The following is a 16705-nucleotide window of genomic DNA, read 5'->3' as shown; positions in this document are numbered from 1 at the left end:
TTTCATTTCCTATCAGTTTCGTTAAAAAAATCTCCAAAATCATTTCTAGCCTAATCTTGTGTTTGGGACATACTTTAATAATCAAGTATGGGTTTGAAAATGGATAAACTTGTCTCAAACTCGACCCATTGCCATCCATACTCATAATCACCTAATCTTAAATGCCCTCATAATTATAATCATAATCATCCGTAAACACGCATTTATTTGTTGGTAAAGATGAGTTGACGTCGATGTCTACTGAGAATTAGACATACATTTAGTCGGGGAATTGATGCAAACTTTAAAATAAAAAAGAAAGCAAATATTTAATCGTAAAAAGATCACTTCACAAACACAACCAAATATATCAAAAATAAAATCCTCATTGTACAACACGTGTCTCTGTTTGGTATTCTCTTAATGGCTATTAAGATGTTACTTCTTAGTGGTTAATTACAAACAATCGACTATACCGCAACACCTCGTTTCATTTCCGCCACTCTCTTAAAATGTTTAAAGACTACAAAGCGATTTTTTAACCAAAGAGCTGTTTGGTTCATTCAAATCTTACTCAGAGGGTGTTTGGCTGAGCTTATTTTTTTTGCTTATTGCTTTTTGAAAGGGCAAAATGCCCCTCCAAAAAGCAAAAAAGCTTCAATTTAATGCTTTTGGAGGGGCATTTTAAACGTTTTGCCCCTCCAAAAAACAATAAGAAAAAAAAAAGCTCAGCCAAACGCCCCCTCAATAACAATAAACCCTAAGTAAAAATAATAATAATAAACATTTTGGGGTTGAAAAATGTAAAGTAAACCCACCACCCATTTTGTAGGAAAAACCAAAAAGCCAATATCAAAAACCCCTACTTCTGCCACCGTCACTCTACCTCTCGCCGATTAATTTCCGACGGCCGTCAAAACCCACATCGTATTCTATTCGGGTTCGTTCTACCGGTACTCTTATTATCTTATCTACACAAAACAAATTTGTATTTATGTCTGACTTCTCTTTATTCATGTTTCTTCACCATCTGTATTGGTTTAATTCATTAGGTTTTATGCCATTGTTGATTACTTTTGATCGTTGTCAGGATGTATTTCAATCTTATTGATGTCATAAACTTGCTTTTGCGCCGGAATTTGTTAATTAATTTGTTTGATTATAGCTGAGCGTCCAACTCTGTTTCAATGTTAAACCCTACTTATAATCAGGGCCACCCCCGAGGGGGAATACTCCCGCCCAAATAAGCCAGTCTGTATACTGAAGGATCTTTTACTGTACCTGACGAGGTATGGGCGAAAGATCTGATCAGAGATACGACAGCTCACTGATACAGTATGGCGAGCAGCATGCTCCTGTACTGTATCACTATTAGCCGCTGCCTACTCACCAACTACTGTCATACCACGTGCGTAGCCGGCAGTTGGTGGAAAGGGAATAGTATACAGCAGGCCTGGTCACTATCAGCCGCTGCCTACCCACCAACTACCAGCAGGGCACGTGCGTAGGCTACTGTTGATGAACAGGAACACTGTTGCAGACGGCCATACCTCCTTGGAAACCTACCTTCGGCTATAAATACCCCAAATGGTATGATCATCGAAACACAACATTAACACACATTATTACATTACATTATCATCATATTATACCTGATATCTGCTCTAGCAATCTCTTAATATACTTTTATATTTAAAGAGCAATCTAGTCTGATTCTCACGCCGGAGGGTGGTCACAAGGAGGAACCCCCCCCTTCTCAGTGACGAGCTCACGGTGTCTGTTTTGCAGGTTATCAGAAGAACCATCTTCCAAGGGTCTAACCCCTCGTGGGAAACATCTCTCCAACCCCCAGGTTACTAGTAATCTGTCCGGGGTCCGGTTAGTGTTTCTTCATTGGCGCCATCCGTGCATAAAGCTAGAACTTTATCTTCCTCCAGTTTTTTCAAACTTTCTACAAAAGATGGTTAGAGAAATTCCGGTAATCACAACCCCAGTTACTGGGGTGAATACCGGTAACACAGTTTTTACAAACACTACCCCGGTTACCCAAGCCGGGGCAAGTGAAGTAAATTTTACGAACACTACCCCAGTTACTCAAGCTGGGGCAAGTGCAGTAAATGATCGCCTACTGGGATCCACTGATACCCAGCTTGAGAAACGAAGACTCCCCCGCCAAACTCTCGATGAAGTTAAGGCATGGGCGGAGGCACGACAAAAAGAATTCCAGGCTGAGTTGGACGAACGCTTGCGTTCCGTACAACAGGCCGACGATCTCGAATACTGGGAGGATGACTCGGAGGAATCCGACTCCGACACGAACCCTCGCCATAAGGCAAAAGGGAAGCGTAAGGAAATGGAATCCCAACCGAAAAGGCATTTTGGACAAGCCTTCAAACCAAAAAGCACAGGTGGAAGTCCACGAGACTTCTCCAAAACGTTCAGACCAAACGTAGCAAATGCGGGAACGTCCAAATTTGCACGGGACATTGCGGAAGCAATTGCCCCAAGGAGTGCCAAACAGATGCCCAACATAGGCACGTATGACGGTATATCTGATCCAGACGATCATTTGAACAGGTTCATAGCGGGGGCAACCGTCAGCAATTGGACGGAACCCACGTGGTGCTACATGTTCCAAATGACGCTTGTTGGGGCTGCTAGAGCTTGGTTTGATCGTCTACCGGTCAACCACATCTACGACTGGGCAGACTTCCAGCAGAAGTTTAGCCAACACTTCAGCCAGCAACGGAAGTATACCGAGGAGCAATGGACAATCCTCAAATGCATACGAGAAGAAGATGAATCTCTGCCAAACTTCATCACTCGCTTCAACTCAAAGAAGCTAAGTTTGGGCAATATCAGCGAAGATCTTGTTCGCGCTGCCTTCATCCAGGGCGCGCACGACCCAGAGCTCATCCGCACCCTAACAGGTAAAGATGGCATGCCATCCACATGGGATGCCATCATGACAGCAGCAAAACGCTATGCGGAAACGGAGAAGCAACTGGGTAGAGATCTCCCACAGAGCACAAACCTCTACACTCAAAAGACGAGAGAAGACAACGTCCTCTCCGCCCGACTAAATAAAAAACGGAAGCAAGGCATTTGGCAGTCAAGGGTAAACTTTGACACCTCATCCGGCTTGCAACATCGATTAGGCGGAAGGGACAATGCACAGCCGCACCGGAACTCCAGATGGACGCCACTCAGCAAAAGCGTCACTGAGATATTCGCCACTGAACAGCTCCCGTGGCCAAAGCCTCCAATAATCCGACATCGTCACGATGCTGATCGGAGCAAATACTGTGACTTTCACAAGACTAAAGGCCACAACACTGAAGAATGCACAGACGTAAAAGACATGGTCGAAGCATTTGTCAGAGATGGGACGCTCGCGCACCTCGTGGCGCAATAAAGGCTGAGCAGGCAGGTGCGTGTAGAACCCCAGCTGGGGAAATCACGAATCAATTCCAGCTTCAATATCGAGACTACATGCTGCGTAAAGAACGAGATCCCGAACCAGGTGCGTATCGGCTCGATGGCACTCCCATCCCAACAACATGGAAGGGAGCTCATTTACACAGTTTGCATGTAAATCAATTCCAATTTGTAAAGAAAAGGCCAAGAGCCACTTCTAATGGAAATGATTCTCTTTAAGAACATCGAAGCTGATGATTTTACATTTATACTTTTTTTATGCCGGTTTTCACCGCATAATTACGTGAAGTCATTGCATGGGAAGGCGGTCCTACCCGCACGAACCCAATAACGTGACAAACCTTCACGCAGGTCAGTTTGGGAAAAAGTTCAGCACCCAAAAATGAAAGTGCCGGTCTATCCGCATGAATCATTAAAGGAAACTGAATAATTACCCAACAACCGCGCGTCGAACGGTTAAACTATGCAACACTGGTGACGGCGTTCACATTACGTGAAGTCGTTGCGTGAGAAGGCGGTCCTACCCGCACGAACCCAATAACTTGACAAACCTTCACGCAGGTCAGTTGAAGGGGAAGAGTTCAATTATCCCATTAAATGAAAGTGCCGGTCTATCCGCATGAATCATGAAAGGAAACTGAACACTAACCTATCGACAACCGCGCGTCGAACGGTTCAAAACAAAATTAAAAAGGATAAGGAAAACCTACACGCAGGTCAGATATGGGTAAAGTTTTGCCATCCTACTAAGTGCAAGTGACGGTTCTACCCGCACAATCACGAAAGAGGAAGCAAAACTTCCTGTTATCAACCACGTTCAAAGGTTAACTTATCCTCAAAGGATAAGGAAAACCTACACGCAGGTCAGATATGGGTAAAGTTTTGCCATCCTACTAAGTGCAAGTGACGGTTCTACCCGCACAATCACGAAAGAGGAAGCAAAACTTCCTGTTATCAACCACGTTCAAAGGTTAACTTATCCTCAATGGATGAGGAAAACCTACACGCAGGTCAGATATGGGTAAAGTTTTGCCATCCTGCTAAGTGCAAGTGACGGTTCTACCCGCACAATCACGAAAGAGGAAGCAAAACTTTCTGTTATCAACCACGTTCAAAGGTTAACTTATCCTCAAAGGATAAGGAAAACCTACACGCAGGTCAGATATGGGTAAAGTTTTGCCATCCTGCTAAGTGCAAGTGACGGTTCTACCCGCACAATCACGAAAGAGGAAGCAAAACTTCCTGTTATCAACCACGTTCAAAGGTTAACTTATCCTCAAAAGGTGAGGAAAACCTACACGCAGGTCAAAAGGTGAGAGTTTTGCCATCCTACTAAGTGCAAGTGACGGTTCTACCCGCACAATCACGAAAGAGGAAGCGAAAACTTTAATCCATTATCAACCACGTTCAAAGGTTAACTTATCTTAATGCCTTAGAAATTTCGAAAAGGAAAACCTACACGCAGGTCAGATGAAGGTTAAAGTTTAGCCATCCTACCAAGTGCAAGTGACGGTTCTACCCGCACAATCACGAAGGAGGAAGCGAAACTTTAACCCATCATCAACCACGTTCAAAGGTTCTTATTCTAAACACTTTGGAAAATTGCTAATTTAAACTAAGTATGCAAGTCATAAGTTTATAAAGCAAGGAACCCAAAGAAGGAAATAACAATCTTATACGCAAAAAGATTAATATTTCAAGAATATATTACAAGAATGGCCGGGTAACTACCCGCCTAAAAGAATAAAACTATACAAGTCTATCTTAGCAATGGGAAGGGATCTTCAGGATCAAGCTTCAGGGCCGCTTCCACTTGGACCCGCTCCGTCAGAAGAACGGGGTGGTTCGAGGAACGCTTTGAGGACAGCTAACCCATCATCAGCAGCAGCTACTTCGTCCACCTTTTCCACTACTGGATGCGGGAAGGCGGCGTATTGGTTCAATGCTTGGTCATAAATGGCTTCGGTATCCGCATCGAACAAAGGGAAGTTGGAAGGCGGGACGCCTTTCTCAACAAACCCTAGACCAAGCAGGAAGCCGGCCTTTTCCCCATCCTCATGAGAAGCGTTGAGGGCTGCGGTCATAGCATCATCGTAAGTGGTCTCTGAAAAGACCCGACGCACAACCTACAAAGAAAACACAAGTATTAGAATCTTTTCTTACAAAAGGAAAGCGTGAAGATAAAACTAAACATACCTGAGGCAACGCTTCTCGAAGAAGCCATTGGAGGGCAGCTTGAGCTTCGTTATGGGCGCGTTCGGCTTCGCTCTTGTTGAGGTTGGCAAGTAAAACTTCCTTTGCGGCAGCCTCTTCGACGCCCTTAAGCTTTCGCTCGGTGTGGTCAAGCACCCCCCTCTGGTCCAGGATTTCCTGGAGTTTCTTGGCATCTTCCATTGCCAAGGCATCATGAGCGCGTTGGAGAGCCTCTAATTTGGCCTTGAGCTCCTCATTCTCCACACGCAAAGGCTCAGCAACGGCTTCAGCCTTGGCAGCCCTCTCGGTTGCGTTTCGCGCAGTCTCCCTGGCCAGCCGAAGCTGTTCATTCACAGCTTGGGCAGCCTTGGAGCGGGCCTCGAGTCGCGCATGAACTTCAACCTCGAGGGCCTTGAAGGCCTTCTCCTTGTCGGCGGCAGCTGCCGCCAGCTGTTGGTTCTCCTCCCGAAGAGCACGCGCCTCAGATATGTCCTTGGCGCGAGCTGCTTTCAACTTGTCGTTTTCACGACAAAGCAGCTCGACGCGCGGCTGCATCCGGGCTTGGAGAACCCGAAGCTCATTGGTTAGCCTACCCTCCTGGTAGCTAGCCATGGCTTCCCCCAACGCACCATGAGGAGCAGCGTGGCGAGCCCAGTCCACGCACTCCACAGGGGTACGAAGGGTTGTTCCTCGGCGTATGTTCCATCGCGGAACATACACTTCATTGGAATCCGACACTGCAAAAGAAACTAAGGCAGTAAGGAAAAGATGATAAAAAACATTGGAAAAAGAAAGGAACCCTACGCACCTGTAGGGTCAATGACAGGCCGATAGCCGCCAAACCCATCACCTGAACCTAAAGGAAATCCATCCAACAGGTCAGGCAGACGGGAAGGTGGCAAAGATCGGCGGGAAGCCCTGCGCGTACCTGATGGTCCGGCCATCGGTGCCGGTGGCGCGGGCGTGGTGGCAGCCGCCGTGGTCGCCGTTGTAGTCGCCGCCGTGGTCGCCGCCTTGTAAGCAGCAGCAGTAACGGCCGGCTCTGTGAAGGATGCTGTAAAAATCGCACTCACAGCCGGCGGGTGACGTCATCTTAGCCGGAACAGTCTGCTCTGAGGGAGCAACTGAACCAGCGGAAGCAGGCGCGGTTACCTGGGTCGACGCCTCAGGTAGGCTGACCAAGCCTACCGTCATTGGCGGGAGGGTACTCCTCTGCGCTTCACCCCGGAATGCGTCAACATCCACGCCTGCACAAAGAAGAAAGTGTTAAATTTATAATGATAAATCTACAAAGAAACTATGATTGTACTTACGGGTTTTTCTTGACCCTGAACGTACGGACGGGCGGGGAGGAACCCGATGGAGCCGGCCTCTTGGTACCGATCACCGTCGTCGTCGCTGGATCTCCGGAGGTAACAGTCGTAGCCTCCGGAGCAGTGGTCTCCTTACCACCGGGGTTCCCCGCCACCTCTTCATTATCTGACTCGGAGTCAGAGAGAATCACCGGATCAGCTGTGGAGGCCTTCTCCTTCCCTTTCCCGCCAGCAACCCTCTTCTTCCGCACCAACGGAGGAACATCTGAGGATTCCTCAGAAGAAGACAGGTCAGGAATTCCAGCAGCGGGTACAGCATTGAGGGATTGAGGAAAGAATATCGCCTTACCTGGCCGCCGGAGGCTCAGGATCTCGTGGCCCAGCGGATAGACCTCCACAAACCGATCCGCCGTTTGCTCCAGGATGGGCAACTCGCCCTCGTCCAGAGCACGAGTACCCATCCGCGCGGGACCGTCGGTTTCCCGCGGGTACAGAAGCGACTCCAAATCATTTCCCTCTGAAAGAAAAGAAACAGTTAGAAGACAAACTCGTATCAAAAAGAAAGACAAGACATACCATAGGGAATAGAGTTCAAACCGTATTCGAGAAGGATGGGAACCTGAGACGCATTCTTCCACACCCGGCTCATCCCTAACATGACCATCCCGGACTCCGCAAACCGGTAAACCGGAGATTGGACCCGGGATATCTTCGAAAACCATTCCGCCTCCTGGTAATTGGGGGCGTGAAGGCTCGGTATCGCTTGGCCATTTTTAAACTTCATGGCAAGGGGGATGGCGCGGGCAGAAATATAGAAGAATTCCTGCTTCCACGCGCGAAGACTGCGCTCGGTGTCGCAAATCTTCAGACCCTTAATACGGGTCGTCAGGGTGTACCACCCCTGGATGCACCTCCAGGTATAGAAGGTCATCAGGCGGTCCACATGGGGCTCGATGCCCAAAATCCGGCACACCCACTCAAAATGGCGAATCTTGGCGGTCGCCATGGGGTGCAGGTCGGTCAAATGAACACCGTGCCTCTCGAGGACACGGTAAACAAATTTTGTCAATGGGAATCTAAGATTCCCATAGACAAAAAATGCAGCATAAACCCCGATCTTGCCTCTGGGGGCATCGTACACGGTCTGGTGGGATTCAGGAAACTCAGGCTCGAGATGATCGAGCATGAACTTCCTGACAACATACCGGTACTGATCGCCGGGCAGAGCACACTGGCACTCGCCAGCAGTACCCCTATCGTCAGCTATAGCTTCAGCATCACGAGAAGACATCTTGAAGAGGAAGAAGAGAACGATTTCGAGAGAATGCTCGATTGAATAAAAGAGTATTCGCCGGAAATCGCCTTAAAAGATGAAGTGAAAAGTATGGATTACAAATAACCCTCTCCCCCTTTATATAGTAATCGCAATTAATGCGGTGAATTTAATGCGGAGGAGAGAGAAATCGAAGGTGCAATGAAACTATGACACGTGGCAAAAGCAAGCTGGCAACAGCTGTTGAAAGGACGTGTGCCAGTAATTTCGCGGCCAAGCGCCCAAAAAATCACGCCCACGCGCCTGAAAAAGCGTCTGGAATGACCATGTTCTGTCACGTCACCATAACTTCCTGCACGTCCTGACACAGTCAGAAGAAACCGTCGCACGACGTTTCAGAGGTTTGGACTGTTCTTATCTTTTCACCAACTCTTCGAATTTCAAAATTCAAAATTCGAAAATATTAAAAAGCGGGAAAATACCCCTTACCTTGGCAAACAAGTAACCATAAGCCGGGTGCGGGTACAGTGTAAAGGCAAAACCCTTCACATACCTAGCACCCGCAGGGAATTGAAGCCAAGAAAACCTTGGCAAAAAAGTAACCATAAGCCGGGTGCGGGTACAGTGTAAAGGCAAAACCCTTCACATACCTAGCACCCGCAGGGAATTGAAGCCAAGAAAACCTTGGCAAAAAAGTAACCGTAAGACGGATGCGGGTACAGTGTTAAGGCGAAACCCTTCACATACCTAGCACCCGCAGGGAATTGAAGCCAAGAAAACCTTGGCAAAAAAGTAACCGTAAGACGGATGCGGGTACAGTGTTAAGGAGAAACCCTTCACATACCTAGCACCCGCAGGGAATTGAAGCCAAGAAAATCTTGGCGAACAAGTAACCGTAAGACGGCCGCGGGTACAGTGTTAAGGCAAAACCCTTCACATACCTAGCACCCGCAGGGAATTGAAGCCAAGTATTCCTCGGCAACCAAGTAACTATAAGACGGGTGCGGGTACAGTGTAAAGGCAAAACCCTTCACATACCTAGCACCCGCAGGGAATTGACGCCAGGAATACCTTGGAAGTAAAGTAACCGTAAGACGAGCACAGGTACAGTGTTAAGGCAAAACCCTTCACATACCTAGCGCTCCGCTGGGAATTGAAACCAAGAAGGATCTTCTGGGCAATGCTTGCGGAAACGGAAATAACATCCCCGCATAGCGGGAACGTCGAGAACTACGTTGTTGGAAGTTCCAGGGTGGAATTGATGGTTTTAACATAATTGATCACTATGTTCAAAACTACCAAAACCTCATGGAAAGACCACACAAGTGGGACTCAACGCTCTTGACTTGCGAGGAGGTTACAGACCTGCCCGCATCATACCCAAAGACCAAGCAGGAAACTCGGGAATTTCTGCAAGTGACAAGGACTTCCGCGGAAAGAATCCCCATGGAAAACCTTACAAAACCCCTTTTCAAAACCCTTTGCTTAAGTCCAAAAGTTCACCTCACTTTATTAAACACGCATGAGAAGAACATTGGACTGGGGGGACTTGAAGAGGTAGGTCCCAGCAGAGCCCAGTTGGACCCGCAAGACTCACCTTAAACAGGGACGTCTGCGCAGGGACCAACTGGATCCGCAGGACCAACCATGCTCAGAGACGTGACGTCCTTACGCGCAGTACGCAAGCTGTTCCCGCAGGAAATGCCTCCCATGGTGAAGGACTCCGCCTGTTCCCGCAGCCTCGGATACAAGCCATGAGGGAAGGCCACCCGCGCAGCATGGCTACACGCACAAGGTACTTAGCTCTCGATCATTCAGTGTCACCTGAAGGAATGAGCAAAGCCGGGAGCAATCCCGCACAGAGGCGGGAGGGGGAATACTCCCGCCCAAATAAGCCAGTCTGTATACTGAAGGATCTTTTACTGTACCTGACGAGGTATGGGCGAAAGATCTGATCAGAGATACGACAGCTCACTGATACAGTATGGCGAGCAGCATGCTCCTGTACTGTATCACTATTAGCCGCTGCCTACTCACCAACTACTGTCATACCACGTGCGTAGCCGGCAGTTGGTGGAAAGGGAATAGTATACAGCAGGCCTGGTCACTATCAGCCGCTGCCTACCCACCAACTACCAGCAGGGCACGTGCGTAGGCTACTGTTGATGAACAGGAACACTGTTGCAGACGGCCATACCTCCTTGGAAACCTACCTTCGGCTATAAATACCCCAAATGGTATGATCATCGAAACACAACATTAACACACATTATTACATTACATTATCATCATATTATACCTGATATCTGCTCTAGCAATCTCTTAATATACTTTTATATTTAAAGAGCAATCTAGTCTGATTCTCACGCCGGAGGGTGGTCACAAGGAGGAACCCCCCCCTTCTCAGTGACGAGCTCACGGTGTCTGTTTTGCAGGTTATCAGAAGAACCATCTTCCAAGGGTCTAACCCCTCGTGGGAAACATCTCTCCAACCCCCAGGTTACTAGTAATCTGTCCGGGGTCCGGTTAGTGTTTCTTCAAATGTTAAACCCTACTTATAATCAGGGCCACCCCCGAGAATCATTAAGGCCGAAGCCGAGAAAAGAATTGGGTCTTAAGTGAAAGGGTTTTTTTATTGGATTTAAACAGTTAAATTTTTATATGGGCTAATTGGATTATAATTTCGGTCGTCCGAATTTTTTTTTAATAAAAATGGGGTTAAAACTTAAATGAATTGAGTAATTGGGTTTAAACACTAAGAATTTATATTTTATTTTTCAAAAAAGTATATATATATTTATTTATAAAAAAAACATTCGGGCCTACTTGAGTGATTGGGCGAGGACGGTCGCCCTTTCTGCCATCTCAAAGTCGGCAGTGGTTGTAATAAGATTAAATCGAGAGATTGAACGGAAATGAAGCAAAAATCTAAGCAGTTAATGGGGGAAAATGTCGGATATCGGTCAACAACCGATATTTGAGATATCGGTTATCGCAGTGAGATACCGGTGGGATATCGGTAATTCTAACATCATGTAAAATTTACATATATAGCAATTTAACACTAATAATTCAGTATAGTCTCATATCATTAACAAATTAACCTTTTGCAAATTGCAAAACACTAACAATCGTAGCAAGTAAGAATTGATTAAGACTTAAAACACTAACATTGAACACTAAAAGTTGATAATGAAGACTTAAAACACGGATATCGGGAATACCGGTGATATATCAGTCAAATATTAGTCAAATATCGGTCAATATCGTTGATATTATCGGTACCGATATGCTGAACTGATATTCTGATTTATATATTGCCAAGGGACCGATAACCGATATATCGGCGATATCGACTGCATAAAAATCTATAGAAAAAATCATTAACCAGGGGGGGGGGGGAGCTCAAATTTTCAGTCAAAGACGGGTAAATTTACACTACTGTGCAAAAAAAGGGGCCGCGGGCCTCACTAAGCTTCACCATTGCAGACATGTTTAATTTCATGAAGTATTGTTATGTTCTTATAGACTTTACTAATTGCTAGTGCCTGTTAATTTTTTTGGGTGTGGTGTGGTGGGTTTAAGGTTTGAAAATAACGACTTTAAGGCACTCTGGAGTAAACCACCGTGCTCATATGGCGGTGGCAGGAATAGGAACTCGTTAAAGTTTTCAAAAGAGTACGCAAAATCTTGTACTCTGTTTTCGACTTTTTTGAGTCAACTTTGAAATCAGATAATATTATGGCCCTGTTGCGATACATGTTAAGGGACTGAATTTGACACTCAAAAGAAAAGGATTATGTTTAAAATGGAATTTATGTTTTAGTTGTTGTGTGTAAGCTTAAAACAGGACAATCAAGTTCTACAATTTGGTTGGCTCATTCACAACTTGCTTTTAAGTTTTATGTATACCAAAGTTTTATAGTTTATATAGTAGTAATTTGTTTTTAACTAATATATACATCCTTTCTACAACTTCCATGCGTATCCCTGCTGTGAACTTGATACTTTAAGTTGTATGAAGTATTAAGTTTTTCCGTTACGTCTAATTGTACTAGTTTTAAAACTGTTTTGGAGAATCAGTAACATATTAAGATTGCTGAAAGAATTTTTTTCTTTTTTTGGGATAGATAAAATCGAAAAACCATAATTAGTTAGTATTCACTATTCAACACTCATCTTTCGAACCAATGTCTGATAAAACCTTAAAAAGAGTTTGCAAGAATATGACTCGTTATGGCTATAGGGAAAATCATACAAATGGATTGATTTTATGCATGCAATTTTACACAATATTTGTGTTAAGAAATCTTTAAGTTTTTGTTGGTATGCAAGTTTCAGTTCTTGAACTCATGAGATTTCTGCCTTAATATATATTTTTTTCTAATATTACATTCTCTACTGTCTATTTTAGTCTATAACTTATGGACCTGGTTGAATCAATCCATGAAATCCCGGTGCAAAACCCGTCAGTGGATGACTTCTGTGCTTCTGATTTAAAATGGTTCAAATTTGGCACTCCCGAGCATCATGATGACGTGGCACTAATTCCTTACACTCGAGTTGATGAGTTCATTTTCGGAGAATGTTCAAATGTAGAATCCCCAACCCGTTTCCACATCGAGAGAGGAAGAAAACGTATAAAAGGCAGCTTACATGAATACAAAAGCGATGAATATTTACATTACCGGCTGTAAGTAAATAAAACTTTTTAAACATAATTTTATATTTCAATTATTTTTTTAAAAAATGTTTTGTTTAAAGGTACTGGTGCTCATTCGGTCCCGAAAACTACGGGGAAGACGGAATAGTATTACCGAGCTGAAGATACCGACTCAACACACGAAACCGTGCAGCTTTGCCTCAGTCAATGCGAGGGTGCATGTGTCATTTTGTGGTCAAACGTCTGTACGCGCGCCCATCTCTTGCACTCATTATATACAATGACAGAAGACACGTGAACGAATCGGGCCTTATCTGCCATGGCCCACTTGATCGAGATGCTATTGGCCCGGGAGCCAAGAAGATTCCGTATGTCGGGAATGAGATTCAACAGCAAACTATGTCAATGATATATCTTGGAATACCTGAAGAGAATGTTCTAGAGAAACATATAGAAGGGATTCAACGGTATTGCGGGTCAGACGTGATAGTCAACTCTCTTGCTTCTCAGTATGTGCATAAACTCGGGATGATTATTAAACGGTCTACACATGAACTGGATTTAGATGATGAAGCGAGTGTACGAATGTGGGCTAGTCGGAATAAGAAGTCTATATTTTATTATCAGGAAAACACTGACCCGTTTGTTCTCGGGGTTCAAACCGAGTGGCAGTTACAACAGATGCTTCGGTTTGGACATCACAGTATTATAGCAGTTGACTCAACATTTGGAATCAAGAGACTAAAGGTAGAATGAAATTGTAAAAACCGAACCGAAAAAAACAAAAACCAACGCTTTGGCTTTGTGTTTTTTTTTAATGAAACTTGCATGTAATTAAATCCGAAAAAACGAACTGAACTGAATTTATGAGTTTTTGTTTTTTATTTTTGAATTTTAAATGATTTATAAGAATTTAATAAATTGTTAAAATGTATACTAATCAATTAGCGTATTAATTCACAAAAAGGTTTTGAGGCCAGATTCATTATTGTAGGGCAGTTTATTTTAGGCCCAAAATTTCAACCCCTGATGCTAAACCCAAAAAGACCAAAACTGAATGGTTTTCAAAAACTCAAAAATCGATTTTTCATTCTTTTGGTTTGGTGTAAGCCCAAAACTAACCCAAAGCGACCCATGCACTCCGGTTTGTACTTGTTAGTAGCCACTGAATATTTCTTTAACCACTCAAACCTATAGCTAGAGGTGAAAAATGGGTTGAAAATGGTACACGTCTAAATGAGTTGAAATTGATACGGGTCAAAATGGGTTTAAACTGGTACGAGTCAAAACGGGCCGGGCTAATTACTATTATAATATTATTATTGTTATTGTTATTGTTATTATTGTTGTTATTATATTATTATTTTTTCTGGCAGTATCCTCTGTGCACGCTTCTAGTGTTTGATTCAAGACAACATGCACTTCCCGTAGCATGGGTCATTACACGTAGCGTTTCTAGTGCTGACATCAGCAAATGGATGAAAGCTTTACTTGGTCGTGTTCGTGCTGTTGACCCGACCTGGAAGGCCAATGGGTTTGTTATTGATGATGCAGCTGCCGAGACTGATCCTATAAGGTACGCTACTCTTTACCTCAAACCTAGTTTTTGACTGTCAAAAGGTCAACGTGGATTTTTGACCCAGTAACTTTTTGACTGACAAATTTGTATTTTTTTAGGGAGACGTTTTCGTGTCCTATATTATTTTCTTTGTGGCGGGTTCGTCGATCGTGGCTGCGACATATCGTCAAGAACTGTAGGAATGTTGAAGTTCAAAGAGAAATATTCAAACGGCTAGGAGAAATTGTTTATAGCATTTGGGCAGGAGTAGATCCTTTTGCGGTTTTAGAGAAATTCTCCATTGACTTTGTTGACCAAATCGACTTCATGCAATATTTCACCGCCACATGGGTGCCTAAGATTGGTTAGCCCACTCTTCTTTTGCTTCTGTGTTTACCTGTTAAATTTTTCTTTATTTTAGATAGGGTGTACATTAGGCTTGTATACGAACCGAACGAACACGTACAGAGCATATTTGTGTTTGTTCGTTCGTTGAGCTTTAACATAAACTAACGAACATAAATGAATGTAAATGGGCCAACATAAACTAATTTAAATGAACAAGCGAGGCATGTGCTGAATGAACAGTTTTTTTTTAGTTCATGTTTGTTGATTAATAAATAAACGAACTTCTCGCTGAACAATTCACCAATTGTTCATTAATTGTTCGGTTCTTTTACATGCCAGTGTGCATGGGTTGGTTTAGGCTCAAACTGAACCAAAAACCAAAAATTTGGATTTTGAAAGTCGGTCTATTAAATTACTTAAAAGTCGGTTTTTTCAGTTTAGGTTCGGTTTCTGGTTGATGAAAAACTGAAACAGAACCGAAAAGTTGGTTTTGGAAAAATATAAAACAAAACTGTCAGTTTTTAACTTGGTTCGGTTATTTCGGTTCAGTGACGTCATTAGTTCTTGTTTCAATTCAGTTATTTCAGTTTAGTGAGCACTTTAAATTTAAGGGGTGGCGATTTGGACCCATTTATCTATAAATGAGTCTACTATTTTGTTTATGTTTTTTTCTTTAACGGGTTAAAAATAACGCACAAAAATAGCAGTTTCATATACTTCTCTGATTCGTTAACAATTTCTGATTCAGAAATGTGGTTAACTGTAATGAAAACCCTCCCGCTTGCAAGTCAAGAAACATCCGGTGCAATTGAAGCTTATCACGTGAAGTTAAAACTAAAAATTTTTGATGACTCGCATCTCGGTGCACTCCAACGAGTCGATTGGCTGATTCACAAATTAACAACCGAGTTACACTCGAGCTACTGGCTTGACCGATATGCAGACGAATGCGATTCCTTCCAAACCGTTAAGGAAGAATACATCAATTCCACATCATGGCACCGTGCAGTTCAAATCCCCGACACAGATGTCACTTTAAACAACCACTTTGCTAATGTAGTTAGCCAACGTGACCGAACCAAGGTCCATCTGGTTTGGAATCCCGGGTCTGAGTTCGCCTTTTGTGATTGTGAGTGGTCGTTGCGAGGGAATCTATGCAAGCATGTGGTCAAAGTCAACATGATATGTGAGGGTCAACACGGGTATCAAAGCTCGACTTCGTTTCAGTCATATCAGGATATACTTATAAACATGTTTAAGAAACCGCCAGACGATTCGATGGAACTGGATTTGTCGGTAGCATGGTTGCATCAGATTAATGATCAAATTGAGAACTTGGTGGAATTAAGCCGGTCAGCGGATATTGGTATGGTGGTCAACAAGCTTCCATTGAAGTGGGGCGAGAAGAGAAACCGGACATTGTCATGTAGGCAGGCGGTGGTTAGACCGTGTGTCGGCTCATCTTCGAAGAGCGTTAATGTTCGTAAGAAGAGTCGTAAGAGGAGAAGGCTGTCGAGTATAAGGTGAGAGTTTGTTATGTGTCGGTTATTTTAACTGTTTTTGTTTTTTATCGGTTAAAATTGTTACGGATTTAACGACGAGAACAGTGTTGGTCGTTTGAAGTTTTGAAGTTGAATAGAGTCGCGTCGAAAGGTGTATATAACATAACATATAACATTATTTTCATGGAAGATAAAAGATGGTTGACATTTTACATGAAAAATGAGAAAGTATGTTGTTTTTAATAGTTAGTCTCTAATAAACATAAAAAGAATATAATTGTGACAACTGCAAATTATACGGATACAACTTTTTAAATTATTAGATTAATGCTAGAAAATTTATATTGCTAACTAGTAGTACATAAAGAAAAAACTGTTTGCTGAAGCAACAATATAAAAACGTGTCATTCGTTTTCTGGCCCCGGAGAATGTGGATTT

General features: G+C 43.7%; 1 pseudogene across 1 annotated transcript; it reads left to right on the top strand.

The window, feature by feature from the left end:
• Positions 1-834: 834 nt before the first annotated feature.
• On the top strand, positions 835-16387 carry LOC143585053 (uncharacterized; annotated as a pseudogene). Its single transcript, XR_013144485.1, has 6 exons — positions 835-932; positions 12611-12889; positions 12961-13606; positions 14236-14435; positions 14537-14781; positions 15514-16387. The product of XR_013144485.1 is annotated as an uncharacterized LOC143585053 (transcript).
• Positions 16388-16705: the final 318 nt, after the last annotated feature.

Source organism: Bidens hawaiensis, unplaced genomic scaffold (genome assembly GCF_021521415.1).
Source record: "Bidens hawaiensis isolate Kalapana, Puna unplaced genomic scaffold, B.hawaiensis_p1.1 tig00033545_1, whole genome shotgun sequence".
In the NCBI taxonomy this organism is placed as follows: domain Eukaryota; kingdom Viridiplantae; phylum Streptophyta; class Magnoliopsida; order Asterales; family Asteraceae; genus Bidens; species Bidens hawaiensis.
The sequence above is the reverse complement of the archived record's forward strand: the minus strand, read 5'-3'. Positions and strand labels throughout refer to the sequence as shown.